This window comes from Cervus canadensis, chromosome 32 (genome assembly GCF_019320065.1).
Source record: "Cervus canadensis isolate Bull #8, Minnesota chromosome 32, ASM1932006v1, whole genome shotgun sequence".
NCBI lineage: Eukaryota > Metazoa > Chordata > Mammalia > Artiodactyla > Cervidae > Cervus > Cervus canadensis.
This window is the reverse complement of record NC_057417.1, coordinates 434,969-447,970: the sequence shown is the minus strand read 5'-3', so window position 1 is coordinate 447,970 and position 13,002 is coordinate 434,969. Positions and strand designations below refer to the sequence as shown.

The window sequence follows — 13,002 nt, the reverse complement described above, 5'->3', positions numbered from 1 at the left end:
TCTCCTCCCCTGATAAGTACCCTGGGGCATCTGCTGTGCGCCAGGCTCCGCCACAGCTGTGTACCGCACACACTCGGCTTCTCCCAGGCCAGGGACAGGAGCCAGCAGACCTGGGTCAGAGGCGCTTCCTTCACCTGGGAGAGCGTGGTCTGGGTTCTGGATTCCCTGAGCCTCAGTTTCCCCATCTGAAAAATGGAAACAGTTGAGCCTGTTCTGCCATCCTTGTGGATAAGGAGGTCATGAACCTTTGTGAACCTCTTTGTCAGGTCCTCCTGTGACCCGCTTTGTCAGTGGGAAGTGCCTTCCTAGCTCAGGACCAAAGCGGTTGCTTCCAGAATCACAGACCCAGGTGGACTGGCTCTGAGCAGGGTGTGAGGCCAGAGGGGCTGGCTCGGGGCCCACTGCACTCAGCACCTTGGACAGGTCCGAGGCAGCCTTGCAGGAGCCTCAGATTTGGATGGCAGAATGGCTGTGCCCCCACCCCGGCAGCCTGTCCTGTCCACCGGGACACCTCCTCCCTGAAGGCCTCCAGGGTGAGTGGCCGGAGGCACAGCACTGCACTGGTGTCCACAGCACTGGCCCGGCCTCACACTTAGTACCAGCAGGCGGTGGGCTGTGCAGAGGCACTTTGGGGTGTTGCTGTGGGCCAGGGGTGAAAGTTGTGGAGAAGAGGGGAGGGCCCCCGGGGGGGCAGGAGAGGACTGACCACCCCTGACTGGCAGTTAGCCAGGTGGGTCTGGTGGTTGCAGAGCAGACAGGTGAGGGGTAGGGGCCGCCACTCAGACCACAAGGTGGCCAGGGCAGCAATCCAGGGCAGAGGGGCTGGGGGCTCAGCGGAGAGAAGTGCTACTTCTACATGTGTCTTGAAGAGGGAGCCCACAGGCTCTGCCGATGGAGGGGCTGGTGGGGGAAGGGGAGGGGAGCAAAGGGAAGACTCGCAGTTTCTGGCCTGAGCCACTGGAGGAAAGGAAGCCCCATATACTGAGAGGAGCAACTTGGGGCTAGGGGCTCAAGAGTCTAATTCTGGACCGGTGATGCCTTCAGATAGGCCGGGGAAGAGGTGCAGAGGAGAGTTAGCTAGAGTCTTGGCTTGAGGTGGGGGGCTCCAGGCTGAAGACAGACAGACTCCTGGGAGATGGTGGCATTTAAAGCCACAGGGGATCCCCCGGTGGTCCAGTAGTTAGGACCCATGCTCTCACTGCCTCAGAACTGGACGTGATCGTGAGACAGAGAGGGAAGAAGCCTGAGCAGCCGGCCTGGGCCCCCAGCTTCCCCAGGTCAGGGAGAGAAGGTGGAGCAGCAGTGATGCGAGAGGAGAAGGGCAGGCTGGGGCTCTGGGAGTCAGCGGGGAGGGGGCCCTGGGCCCTGAGCTGCCCCTTCGAATACACTGCGTGTGTCTCTCAGTCGTGTCCGGCTCTGTGCCACCCCATGGACCGTAGCCCGCCAGGTTCCTCCGTCCATGGGATTCTTCAGGCAAGAATACTGGAGTGGGTTGCCATGCCCTCCTCCAGGGGATCTTCACAATCCAGCGATCAAACCCGCGTCTCCTATGTCTCCTGCATTGGCAGGCGGGTTCTTTACCACTAGCACCACCTGGGAAGCCCCTGAGCTGCTGATGGGTCATGTCAAAGGGCACCTGAGAACTGACCTCAGGTTCGGCAGCGTGGAGGTCACCCCTGACCCTGACCAGAGCTGCTGTGGCCAAGTCCAGGAATGAAGGGCTGGGTCCACTGCATTCCAGAGCAAATGGGAGGGAAAGACTGGGAGGCAGCACGTACGTATAAATAACCTTTTCCAGGAGTTTTGCTAAAAATGGGGAGCAGAGAAATAGGGCAGTAGCTACAAGGGAAGTGGGGTCAGGAGACAGGATGTGTAGCTGCATGCTTTTATGTTGATGAGAAAGATCTCATAAAGAGAAAATGTCAGAATGCGGGAGAGGAGGGTGGAGAGGTGCTGGAGTGACGGCCGTGGGCAGGCAAGGCTGGGCCGCGGCTGGGAGGGGGTGGTTCGTGCAGGAGCAGGCGGGGGAGCACGGGGCCCGCGGGCCCAGGTGCAGTGGGGGGACAGTTTTATGGAACTGTTAAGCCCATAATGGGCTTCCGTGGTGGTTCAGCGTTAAAGAATTTGCCTGCGATGCAGGATAAGAATATACAACCAGAAGCATTTCTCCCAGTGTTTTTTGTTGTTGTTGTTCTTTAATAAGCACATACGTGGACTTCCTAGATAAAGCCAGTGGTGAAGGACCCGTCTGCCAATGCAGGAGATATCAGAGACATGTAAGTTTGATCACTAGGTCAAGAAGATCCGCTGGAGGAGGGAATGGCAACCCACTCCAGTATTCTTGCCTGGAGAATCCCAGGGCCAGAAGAGCCAGGGGGACTACAGTCCATGGGATCACACAGAGTCGGACAGGACTGAAGTGACTTAGTATGCATCCACACAAGCCTTTTATCATGGAAGACTCCCTGATACATCCAAAATAGTGTCCTTATTAAGTGGCATACATTTATTGTCCTTTTTTTTTTAAAGGTCATCTTCTACCTCAGTGTCACCCCTAGAGGGCCAAATTCTTTGTTTTGTTAATCGATGTATCTCTAGTGCCTAGTTGGAAAGTAGCAGGCCCCCAATAAATATTCATGAAAGGATGAATGTGTATTATGAAGACATTACAAATTACTCTGCCAAAAACAATGACAGAGAATGATGTTCAAGCTATGTTGTTAAATGAAGAAAGCACACTTTAGAAAGCTGCCTGCTTAGCATGGTTTCATTTTAAAATCATACACATGTAATTTATCTTTATTAAAAGAAAGCTTAGAGAACAAAAATAAATAAATCTTGGAAAGATATGCAACAAAATACTAATAGTGGGTGGCTCTGGAGGTGAGATTTTGATTTCTCATATATGTGTATTTTCTAATTTCTCTTTAGTGAATATGTATTACCTCTGTAAGAGAAAAAAGACAATACATTTATCAAAAGTTAATAGAACATATTTTCCTGTAACTTATAACTGACTGTTATGTTAAGAGAGAAAAAAACACGTTATTTGTCCTTTTCACTGGGGAATGGTAGGAAATACAGTGAATGGGCAGTCTCTTGGAGCCCAGTGACTGAGAGCACAGCCCATGGAATCCGCCCAGCCTGGATTCAAGCCCTCATGTGTCACTTTCTAGATTTGTCATCTCAGGCGTACTTGCCAATTGTACTGAGTCTCAGCTTCTTGTCTGTACAACGGGCCAACGGTACACACAGGGCTTGGGCCTGCCTTCCATCGCTGGCCCAGGCTGGAATTTGGTTCTTTTGAGCTCAGTGATTAGACACCAAAGGTCAAGGACCAATCCAAGGATCTGACTCTTCTTTAGTCTCTGGTTAAGAACAGGCCAGGCAACATCCAGAGTACCCCATGCATTGCTTCTCGGCCTGGGCAAGGACAGGCAGCCGGAAATAATGAGGCACTTCCTGCAAGTGCCGAAGTTTTAATAGGACCTCAAAACACTCACTGATCAAGAGAAATAATATTTGGATGGAATATTTTTAATAAATATATGTTCAAAAATCTATAATGAACAACATGTTAACAACTTCAACAGAGACAGATAAGCATTGCTAATTCCTCCTTTGTTTCAGGCTCCATTATGGCTCAGCATGGCACTGCTCCCAGCCCACAGACTGAGGGTGGGGAAGCGTCAATTATTCAAATCATTATTAATTGCTACTTACTTATAATTAATTATCTAAATTGTCCTGAGTCTCAGAACGAGCATTGCTCTTTTTGTGATTGTTTGGCCCTCAGTCAAGGCCCTGTAAGGATACCTGTGTGTGTGTGTGTGTGTGTGTGTGTGTGTGTGTGTGTGTGTGTGTGTGTTTCAGTGACTCAGTTTTGTCTGACTCTTTGTGACTCTACGGTAGGGAATGTGTATTTTTCTGATCCTATTTATTTCTTTCTCCTCAGTAGATACCTCATCACAGTTGCTACCTAGACACAACCTTATCTTGTTGAAGACCCTGAGGGGCAAGTTTCTTCCTATTCTTTTATAGAAACATAATGCCAGCAAAGCAGTATTTCTACCTAAAAGAGGGCTAAACAGAACTTGCAGATGTTGCAAACTCCTCCCCTGATGCTTCTAGGGAAGGGCACACAGACCTTGGCATATACCTTGTTTCAGAAACAGGCAATAGCAAACAGCGTGTTCATTCCACCTACTTCCCTGGAGAAGGGAAGATCCTTGTGAGATGGGATCAGATGGGCCATTGGTCCCAAGTGGAGAGTTTCCCTGAAGGGCTTTCATATTACTGTATTATGGGGGTGGTTTGTGGATATTTCTTCTGCACATCAAACACTTCACAGTATACATTCACATGGAAATCACTAGTTAAATGTAGCAGCTGGAGAGCTTCCCCGGTGGCTCAGTGGTAAAGAATCCACCTGCCAAAGCAAGAGACAGGAGTTTGATCCCTGGCCCCAGAGGATATCACATGCCATGGGGCAACTAGGCCGGCGTGCCCCAGCTATTGAGCCTGTACCCTACAGCAGGGGAGCCGCAACTACTGAAGCCCGTGTGCCTGGAGGCTGTGCTCCATGACAAAAGAAGCCGCCACAAGGAGAAGCCCATGCACCACAATGAAGAGTAGCCCTCTTAGCCACAATTATAGAATAGCCTGTGCAGCAATAAAGATCCAGCACAGTCAGAAGTAAATAAAGGGGAAAAAAGTAGCAGCAATAATAATGTTTGGAGTTTTGTTTTCATCAGTGGTTCCGTTTTACAGGACACTTTTTTTGTGTGCTGAAACCATAGATTCTAAGTTGCTCTGTCAAGGTAATCACCAGAAAAATAAGCTATTCTTAGCATATAAACTTTAGGAAATTTCTCCTACTACTCTTCTCCATTTAATGTATTATATGTTGTTTTCAAGACACAGTCTGCCTGCAGTGCAGGAGATCCAGATTCGATTCCTGGGAGGGAAAGATCCCCTGGAGAAGGAAATGGGCACCCACTCCAGTATTCTTGCCTGAAGAATCCCATGGACAGAGGAGCCTGGCGGGCTACAGTCCATGGGGGTTGCAAGAGTTGGACACGACCGAGCAACTAACAACTATCATCATGTTGTTTTCAAACACATAAGTGGAGACATCACAAAATGAACATAACCTATGGCAAATTTGTTTCTGCACAAATCTGTGTTTTTTTCTAGCTACCAAAAACCTCAGAGACCAAGTGGGGAAAGGAATTGTTTGAATGGCAGATAGTGCATAAGACTTAGATTTGGTTACAGTATAAGTTTAGCATAATACATTATAAGGTGATGGCCTGGATGATCTTCAGAGGTTGATGAACTTCAGTGAATAAGTTAACTTTGAGGTTTTTTTTTTTTTTTTTCTGATTTAAGGAATGTTGCTCGCCATACCTCTCCCTTCCTCCTCTGTATTTTTAGATTAATACACTTACTAGGGAAGCAAAATACAGCGGGATTACATACCTGCATCCAGTAAGAAGTCTGACTCTCCTGAGACCACCATGCACTGATGGCTGTCTGGCTAGTCCCAGATGTCCCAGCCTTCAGAGACTAGGCATCTGACGGGAGAGTGAGGAACTCAGCTGACAGCCAGAACAGACCCTCCAGCTGCTTGGCCCTGCATGAACCGTGTCCAGCAGCGAGATCCATTCCAAAGGAGGCCCGAACTCTTCTGGGTCAGAGAGGGGTGGTCCCCACCGTGCCCTGCCTGTGAGGACCCACAAAATTGTGAGCATTAGAAAACGACTGTTGTTTACATAGATTTTCACTGGTGTACAGTTGCTTTACAATCTCATGTTAGTTTCTATTGTACAGCAAAGTGAATCAGTTATATGCATACATATGTCCCCTCACCTTTGGGCTGCTGTCCCATTTAGGCTCCACAGAGCACTGAGTAGGTTTCCCTGTGCTACATTAGTTATCTATTTTATACACAGTAGTGTATATATATCAACCCCAATCTCCCAACCCATCCCACCACCTCCCCTCCCCCTTGGCGTCCCCACATCTCTTCTCTATGTCTGTGTCTCTATTTTTGCCTTGTAAATATCATCATCTATACCATTGGAAAATGACGATTGTTTTTAAAAAATGCTCTAGAGGAACAGAAACTAGAAGGAGAGGCACACACACACACACAAAAAAAAAAAAAAAAAGAGAGAGAAGGCTGAAAAGTAAAGAATAATTGTATCAGTTCTCAAACTGTGATTGCTGGTACACTTAGTCCAACTTTTTCATTTTTCCAACTTTTATCATTCATTTAGTCATTCAAGAAAAAACATATTGAGCCTGCTGCAAGCCAGGCAGTATACTTTGTGCTGGGGATCCCAAAAAGCTGAATAAAATAGCTCTGTCCTCAGGGGAATGGCTAGTTTAAAGAGGATGTCAAGCTATTACCATACAATGGGATACAAGGCTGCTTTAGAGAAGGAACTGATTGCCCTGAAGATGCAGAGGTTTCCGAGTTTTAATAGTCAGAGAGCACTGCAGAGAAGGTTCTGCTTGAGATAAGCCTCAAAAGAATGAGTAGAGGTTTACCAGATGGCCAAGGTGGGACAGGGCAAATTCTATCACTACAAAGAACAGTGAATTCATTTTTGGGACAGTAGCTTCAGCTGTTCCTGTGGTCTCGATTTTTCCTTGTGTCTCCTGGGCAAAGCATTGATTGCATAACCAGAGTATTACTTTCAGATGAGTATTTGGTTTTATCTGCATGATAAGTATGACTGGAAAAAACAGGTCATGGGGTGTATGGCCTTACTCAACCTAGGCTTGTCAAACAAGTGCCCTACATAAGCTAAACTTACTCAACATACGGGACAAGGCCTTGGCCCTCCCTTCCCCCTACACCCCCACTCCCAATGTAACCTGTGTTATTGGTTTGTTTGTTTTTTTTCCAAGTGTGCTGTCTATTCAAATCTGACTCTTCAGACAAGTTCCCTGGCCCCTACCTCCTTCCAGTTTGCTGTCTTAATCCCTTTTGATAGAAAAGTTCTAGAAGTCTTTCAGGGTGAATGCCATGCTATGAGAATAAAAATTGATTTGTCTCCAGAAAAGGGCAATAGATTCATATGAGAAACATTTCATGTCCTAAAAATCCATGAGCTTTGTTTCTAGGAGACAAACTTGGTGAAAAAGACATCTTCAGACTTTTCCCTACTGCCAAGTTTAATGAAACTCCTTTTTCTGCAGTGTTTCTAACATCAACTTTGTTTCAGGAGGCCGTTGTCAAAAAGGCTAGGAGAAACTGAGGGGGACATGGTGAACCACTGCAAGAAAATGGTTCTAACTTCAATAAGGCAACTTGGCCAAGGATTCCGTTTTAAGTGTATAAAATTAAATGGAAGTGCAGAGAATAAACGTCTTAAAACATCCCAAGATAACACACAAGGGAAACAAGTGGAAATAGTGAAATTTGGAAATGCTGGGGGAAAAGAGCGTTGGCATGATTAAGAACAAACAACTGAAAGCATCTACTGTGAGTGTTTTTAAAAATCACTCTGCCTTGTTCTAAGTGGATTTGGCAGTGAATTATTTCCTGGGTAAGTATAGAGGGGAGGAGCTCTCTTATGAAACCAGTTAAGTACAGACCACATACTGTTACAGTCTTTGGAGCTAGGAGCAGCTGGCATCTGCTTTAGGAAACCAGCAGCCTGAACAAGGCACTTCCAGAAGAGAACGGCTCCTCTACCTTCGCTTGGAGGTGATCAGAGGAGGCACTGGTGGGCTGAGGAAGATTTGAGATTTCCTATCATACTTAGACAAATGGAACTAGAAGTAAATAAACCATTAAATGGCAGAGGAAAGTAATGGCCCCAAGAAGGCAAAAGGAAACCCCTTGACTCTTCTAGAACTGCAGACTTTTCCTAGAACTTGTCTGAGAAAATGCTTCAATATTTGGGACAGTGACTTGTCCAGTGAGCATGCATTGCCCTGATGGTATGGTAAACTAACGACTTTTTCATTTTTTTAGAGCATCATTTCAGCTAAATTTGCATTCTCATCTCAACAGACTCACTTGGCAGAAGGAAACCTAGATGGTGTGAGAAGAGAAAGAAGGTGGGAGAACGGTTCAGAAGGAGTAGGGAAGGAAGAAAGCTGGAACAGACATGGGGTAGTTTATTACAATATGACTCCCAGTATTGTCTAATGCCCCCACTTACTCCAAAATCTGGATTATAATGTTCTGAAGTCGGGAATGAGAGAAGTCAAGTTGTTCCACATGAAATCAGGTATAATAGTAATTCTCAACTTTTTTGTTCACACATGCCACTGAGAATATGATGATAAGGGTAGACTCTACATCCAGAAAAAAAATGTACCTGTTACACACAAAATTCTCTTTTATAAGACCAACAAGTTGTAATACTCAGGATAGAATCCAATTACTCACAACACACACATACAATATATAATCCTGTTTACTTGACCATTGTGGACTCTTTCTTGCATCTGACCTAGTTTCATTCTACAGTTTGTCTTTCTCCATTTTTTTGTCCTTTTAACTTAAGAAAAGATCATTATAGAACTCCTTGTATAACTTTTTCAAATATGCTTGCAAAAGGCTATGAAATTTTATCATGATCATTCTTGCTTTAAGTTGAAATTTCTCTAGTCTTTCCTTACAGATTGTTCCTTACAAAGCGTGCTTTCAATATCTAGTTTCAAGGTCTAGTTCTCCCTTCTGCATTAGTTACTCAGCTATATAATTACATTTTCTGAGCCTCCCTTGCAGCTATGTATGCCCATGGGACTAAGCTTTAAGCCAATGATATGTAAGCACTGTGCTATGTGGATTTCTGAAAAAATCTCCCTTCTACTCCTCCACCCTACCATCTAGAATGAAGACACAATAGCTGGAGATAAATAGACATCCTGGGCCATGAGCTTGAGGGGTGATGGATAAGACTGGTTTGTGGACTCCCTTATCAGAAGATAAATTTCATGAGAACAGGGACCTTGTTTTTCTTGGTCAAAGCAACCTAAACCTGAACCTAAAAAGTGTGGCTTATAGTAAGAGCTCGGGAGCGTGCATGCTGTCTCTTCAGTTGTATCCCACTCTGTGGGACCATATGAACTGTAGCCTGCCAGGCTCCTCTGTCCATGGGATTCTCCAGGCAAGAATACTGGAGCGGGTTGTCATGCCCTCCTCCAGGGGATCTTCCTGACCCAGGGATTGAACCTGCATCTCCTGCATTGGCAGGCAGGTTTTCACCTCTAGCGCCACCTGGGAAGCCCAAGAGTTCAGATGTTGTGCTTAATTTCTCAGTCATGCCTGGCTCTGCCACTCCATGGACTATAGCTTGCCAGGCTCTTCTGTCCATGAGGATTCTCCAGGCAAGAATACTGGAATGGGTTCTTTGCCCCACCCCAGGGATCAAGCCTAGGTCTCTCACATTGCAGGCAGATTCTTTACCTTCGGAGTCATCAGGGTATTGAACAACCATTAAATGAATAAGTTGAATTAATGAATGCGTTTACTCCAGATCCGTGTAAAACAGGGAATGTTCATACATCAGTTGGCATATGCAAATATCAGGTTCTATCACAGAATCAGCCTCTAGCTTAATTCAAACGTCATTACTGCTCTGCTTCCCTTTTCTCTCCCAGATTTGCCACAGTCATAACAGGATAAGGTTTTTTCTCACTGCCCTCCAATGTTCTTCTAAAACAAAATATTTTCAAATCTATTAATACTTTCATAATGGTGCTTCTGAATAATTTTTCTGCTTAGCAAGTTTAAAATTCTTTAATTTTCAAGGTCATGCCTATCTATTTTTGTATGTGCCTGATGTTAAATGCAGGCAGTGTTTTGAAACTTAATCTTAGGCATTGTCCCAAGTCTATAAGAATCATCCAAAATGGTAGCTAATGACATTCCTAGGACTTCAGACAGTATTATTATTGTCATGGAATGTAGTCACTAGGTCCTAAGGATTTAACGAGAAGTTGTTCACTGAAACTGAACTTCCTTGAATCCTTTCCCATTCTACCATGGTTTCCCACATTTCAATATATTGCCTGTTTTTGTATCCAAACCTTACTTATATCTTTTAAACAATTAAATATTAATCATCTTTGCTTCCTTGATTTTTGAGGTGACCTTTCCATCCTGGTATCCTTTTAACAAAGGAGAATACTCCCTCTGGGTTTTTTTCCTTTCCTTTTGGTCTTATGTGTGATGAAAGGGTTTGTAACAGTTCACATTTTTGGCAATTACATGTAATTCCTTAATTTTTTAAAAAACTCTTCCCCCTTGAACGTTGTTGCTATTTCTTTTTACTATTTGGAGGAACAAATGTTCCCATCATTTACTTTTGTGACATACCTGTTTTATACCCTAGCTCCTTGGTTTTTTGCTCAAATTTATTTTCAACTTTTCTGATTTTGAGGGAAGCTATCATTTTCTTTTTATTAGGTATATCAAGCTTTTCTAGTGTTTAAACTTCTTTACACATTATCCTCACTTTCCTGGAGTAGCTTTCCAAACAGAAGCCTATTATAACAGAGAAAAATAGAGGTCATCAGATGAGCTCTTCTTAAACATCTTCTCTATCAGAAATGTCTCTATTCTGACAGACCCAGAACAGGCATCTGTCACCCAGGTCCTGTTTCCTTCCTTGCTTTTCTCTCAATCCAAAGCTAATCTATGTCTGCCCTGGAGGACATCCACTTCTGCCTTCTTGAGGACCTTGCTCTGTCAATTTTCCCATCTCCTCTAACCTCAAACTCGTTTTTTCTCCATCGGCTCATACCCTTTAACATATAAATATACTCACATTTTTTTTCCATCTTAAAAAATCATTAACTGCACATTTCCTTCTAATGACTGGCACACCTCTCTTCTCAGTCAAATGTTTGGGAAGAAAATCCTTGTCTCCACTTTATCACCGCCTATTTCTTTCTTTTACTCACTGCTTGCCTTCCAGTTTGCACCCATCCTCAGTTACCCATGTACCACGGTCAGTGGTACTTGTAACTTTCCTGCCCTCTGGACAACACTGGACTCTGTTTGGGGAATTACAAATTAGAGCTTCTACTGGCCAGGTACTGTGCTAGGTGCTCTGTTCCAGAAAAGAGCAGATGTGATTTCTACCCTCATGGAACTCAGCTGATCAGCCACTTCTGGTTAATACACAGGTCCCTTGATTTCCACTTCTCCCTTTGGCAGGTTTACTTGAACGCCATTTAAATTTCCCTATTTGTGAAGTTCCCTCTCTTCCTCCCTTCATCCCTTTCCTTATTATACATGTCTTCTCGAGGCAATTACCTCTACACCCATGGCTTCAACTACTTTGTACGTACTCCAATGACAATTTTAATATTGTTCTCATTTAACAGTTTTAGTTTACATAGGACATGTCATTTACTAAAACCATAGATTCCAATTTGCTCCATGAAAAATATCATAGTCTTAACTGTCAGCACAGCGTTAGGGGATTTCCCCAACTACATTTTAAAATTGATTTAGTATGTGTTATTTTCAAAAACATAAGATGGGATATCACGAAATGGACTTGGCCTACAGAAGTTTACATCTAACTTTCAACTGGAGAGCTCTAATTCCATGCTCTCATTAACAGAGCCCCAAATGATCTTCCTCCTCAAACCTCTTCCTCTTTCTGCACTGTCTAGGAAAAAGTCACTGTGCTCTCCCTAGTTCCCTCAGTCAGAACCCTAGTAGCCATTTTTGCCTCTCTTTTCCCCCTCTTGCTCCGTATCTAGTCACCAAATGACCTCAAATCCTTTCCCACCACACTAGTCTCTGCCACTGCCTTTAGTTTAAACTCTCACTCCGCTCTTAGATGAATAAAAAGTCTCTTCATTGCTCTTGTTTCTTTCATCAATCCTCCTTATTGTCCATAGTGTCCTCACTAGAAACCACCTGATTGTGACTCCTTAACGTCACAACATTCAAAGGCTTTCATGTTTCTGGGGGGAAAAAAAATCAAGCTCTTTACCCCAGAACCTACTTTGGGGTTAGACAGATCTAGGTTTGAATTTCAGGTTCAAGTACTTGGCAGCAGTGTGAGTGACCTCAGACAACTGGACTTTCTAAGCCTTTGTTTTCTCCTGTGCCTGACGGAGCTCATTGAGGGCAGGGCTATTGCAGGAACACAGTGCCTAGAAAGTAGGAGGGACTAACCAATGTTGAACGAAGGGAAAGAATTTTAAAATCCACTTCAAAAAATTGTTCTCCCTTAGAGAAAATCCCATGCCACTTCCAATCAAATTTGATTTCTACCTTTCTTTTCTGATAATCACAATAAGGTGCCTTTGCGGATCCAAACAATCGGAGACCAAATCCTGGCCATACCCCTGAGCAATCATGTGACCTTGGGAACATATCTTTACCATCACCTTCATTAAATCAAAACCGCGGTACTTCACTTTGCGACTCTTCAGTTTTGTATGAGAAAATCGTGCTTTATGCTTTATGTTACCGGTGAAAGTAGGGAAACCTGGAGACTCCTGCCGTGGAAGAGAGAAACAGCGAGAAAATCGAGTTGCTGAATCCCAGCGTTTCAGAGTTGGGAGGGAGGCGTTCGGTCCCTAATTTACGAAGGAGGAAGCGGAGGGGTGACGTGTCCTCGAGTCTCATTCAAGACACGGACACAGCTCTTTATTGAGGACCCGGGGGGTTGCTATGGTTAAACTGAAGGCGGAAACTAACACTCTTTCGAAGTCAATTTGAGAGGAGCATTTAGTTACAAAAGCTGTCAACAATTCGGGTGTAACTAAGTTCATTGAGGAATGCATCAAATGAGTCAGCTGTCAGACCCGGTGAAACCGAGTTGCTTAACGGAACTGACTCTTTACTAACAAGCCTTCTATAGGGTCCACTGACTCTCTAGCTTCGATTCACAAACTCCCGCAATGCTTCCCGAAGGACACGGAAAGCTCCGAGTGCCGCACGAGGAATGGAAACAAGAGTCCGGGGCGCGCCACTCGAGGGGCGGGGCAGTCGCAGGGTGGGGGCGGGGC

The 13,002-nt window shown here is 44.8% G+C and overlaps 1 protein-coding gene across 1 annotated transcript in view; it reads right to left on the bottom strand.

Moving 5' to 3' along the window:
* The window catches only part of LOC122432858 (poly(A)-specific ribonuclease PARN-like), an 853,726-nt gene that overhangs the window by 646,844 nt on the left and 193,880 nt on the right, over positions 1–13,002 (bottom strand).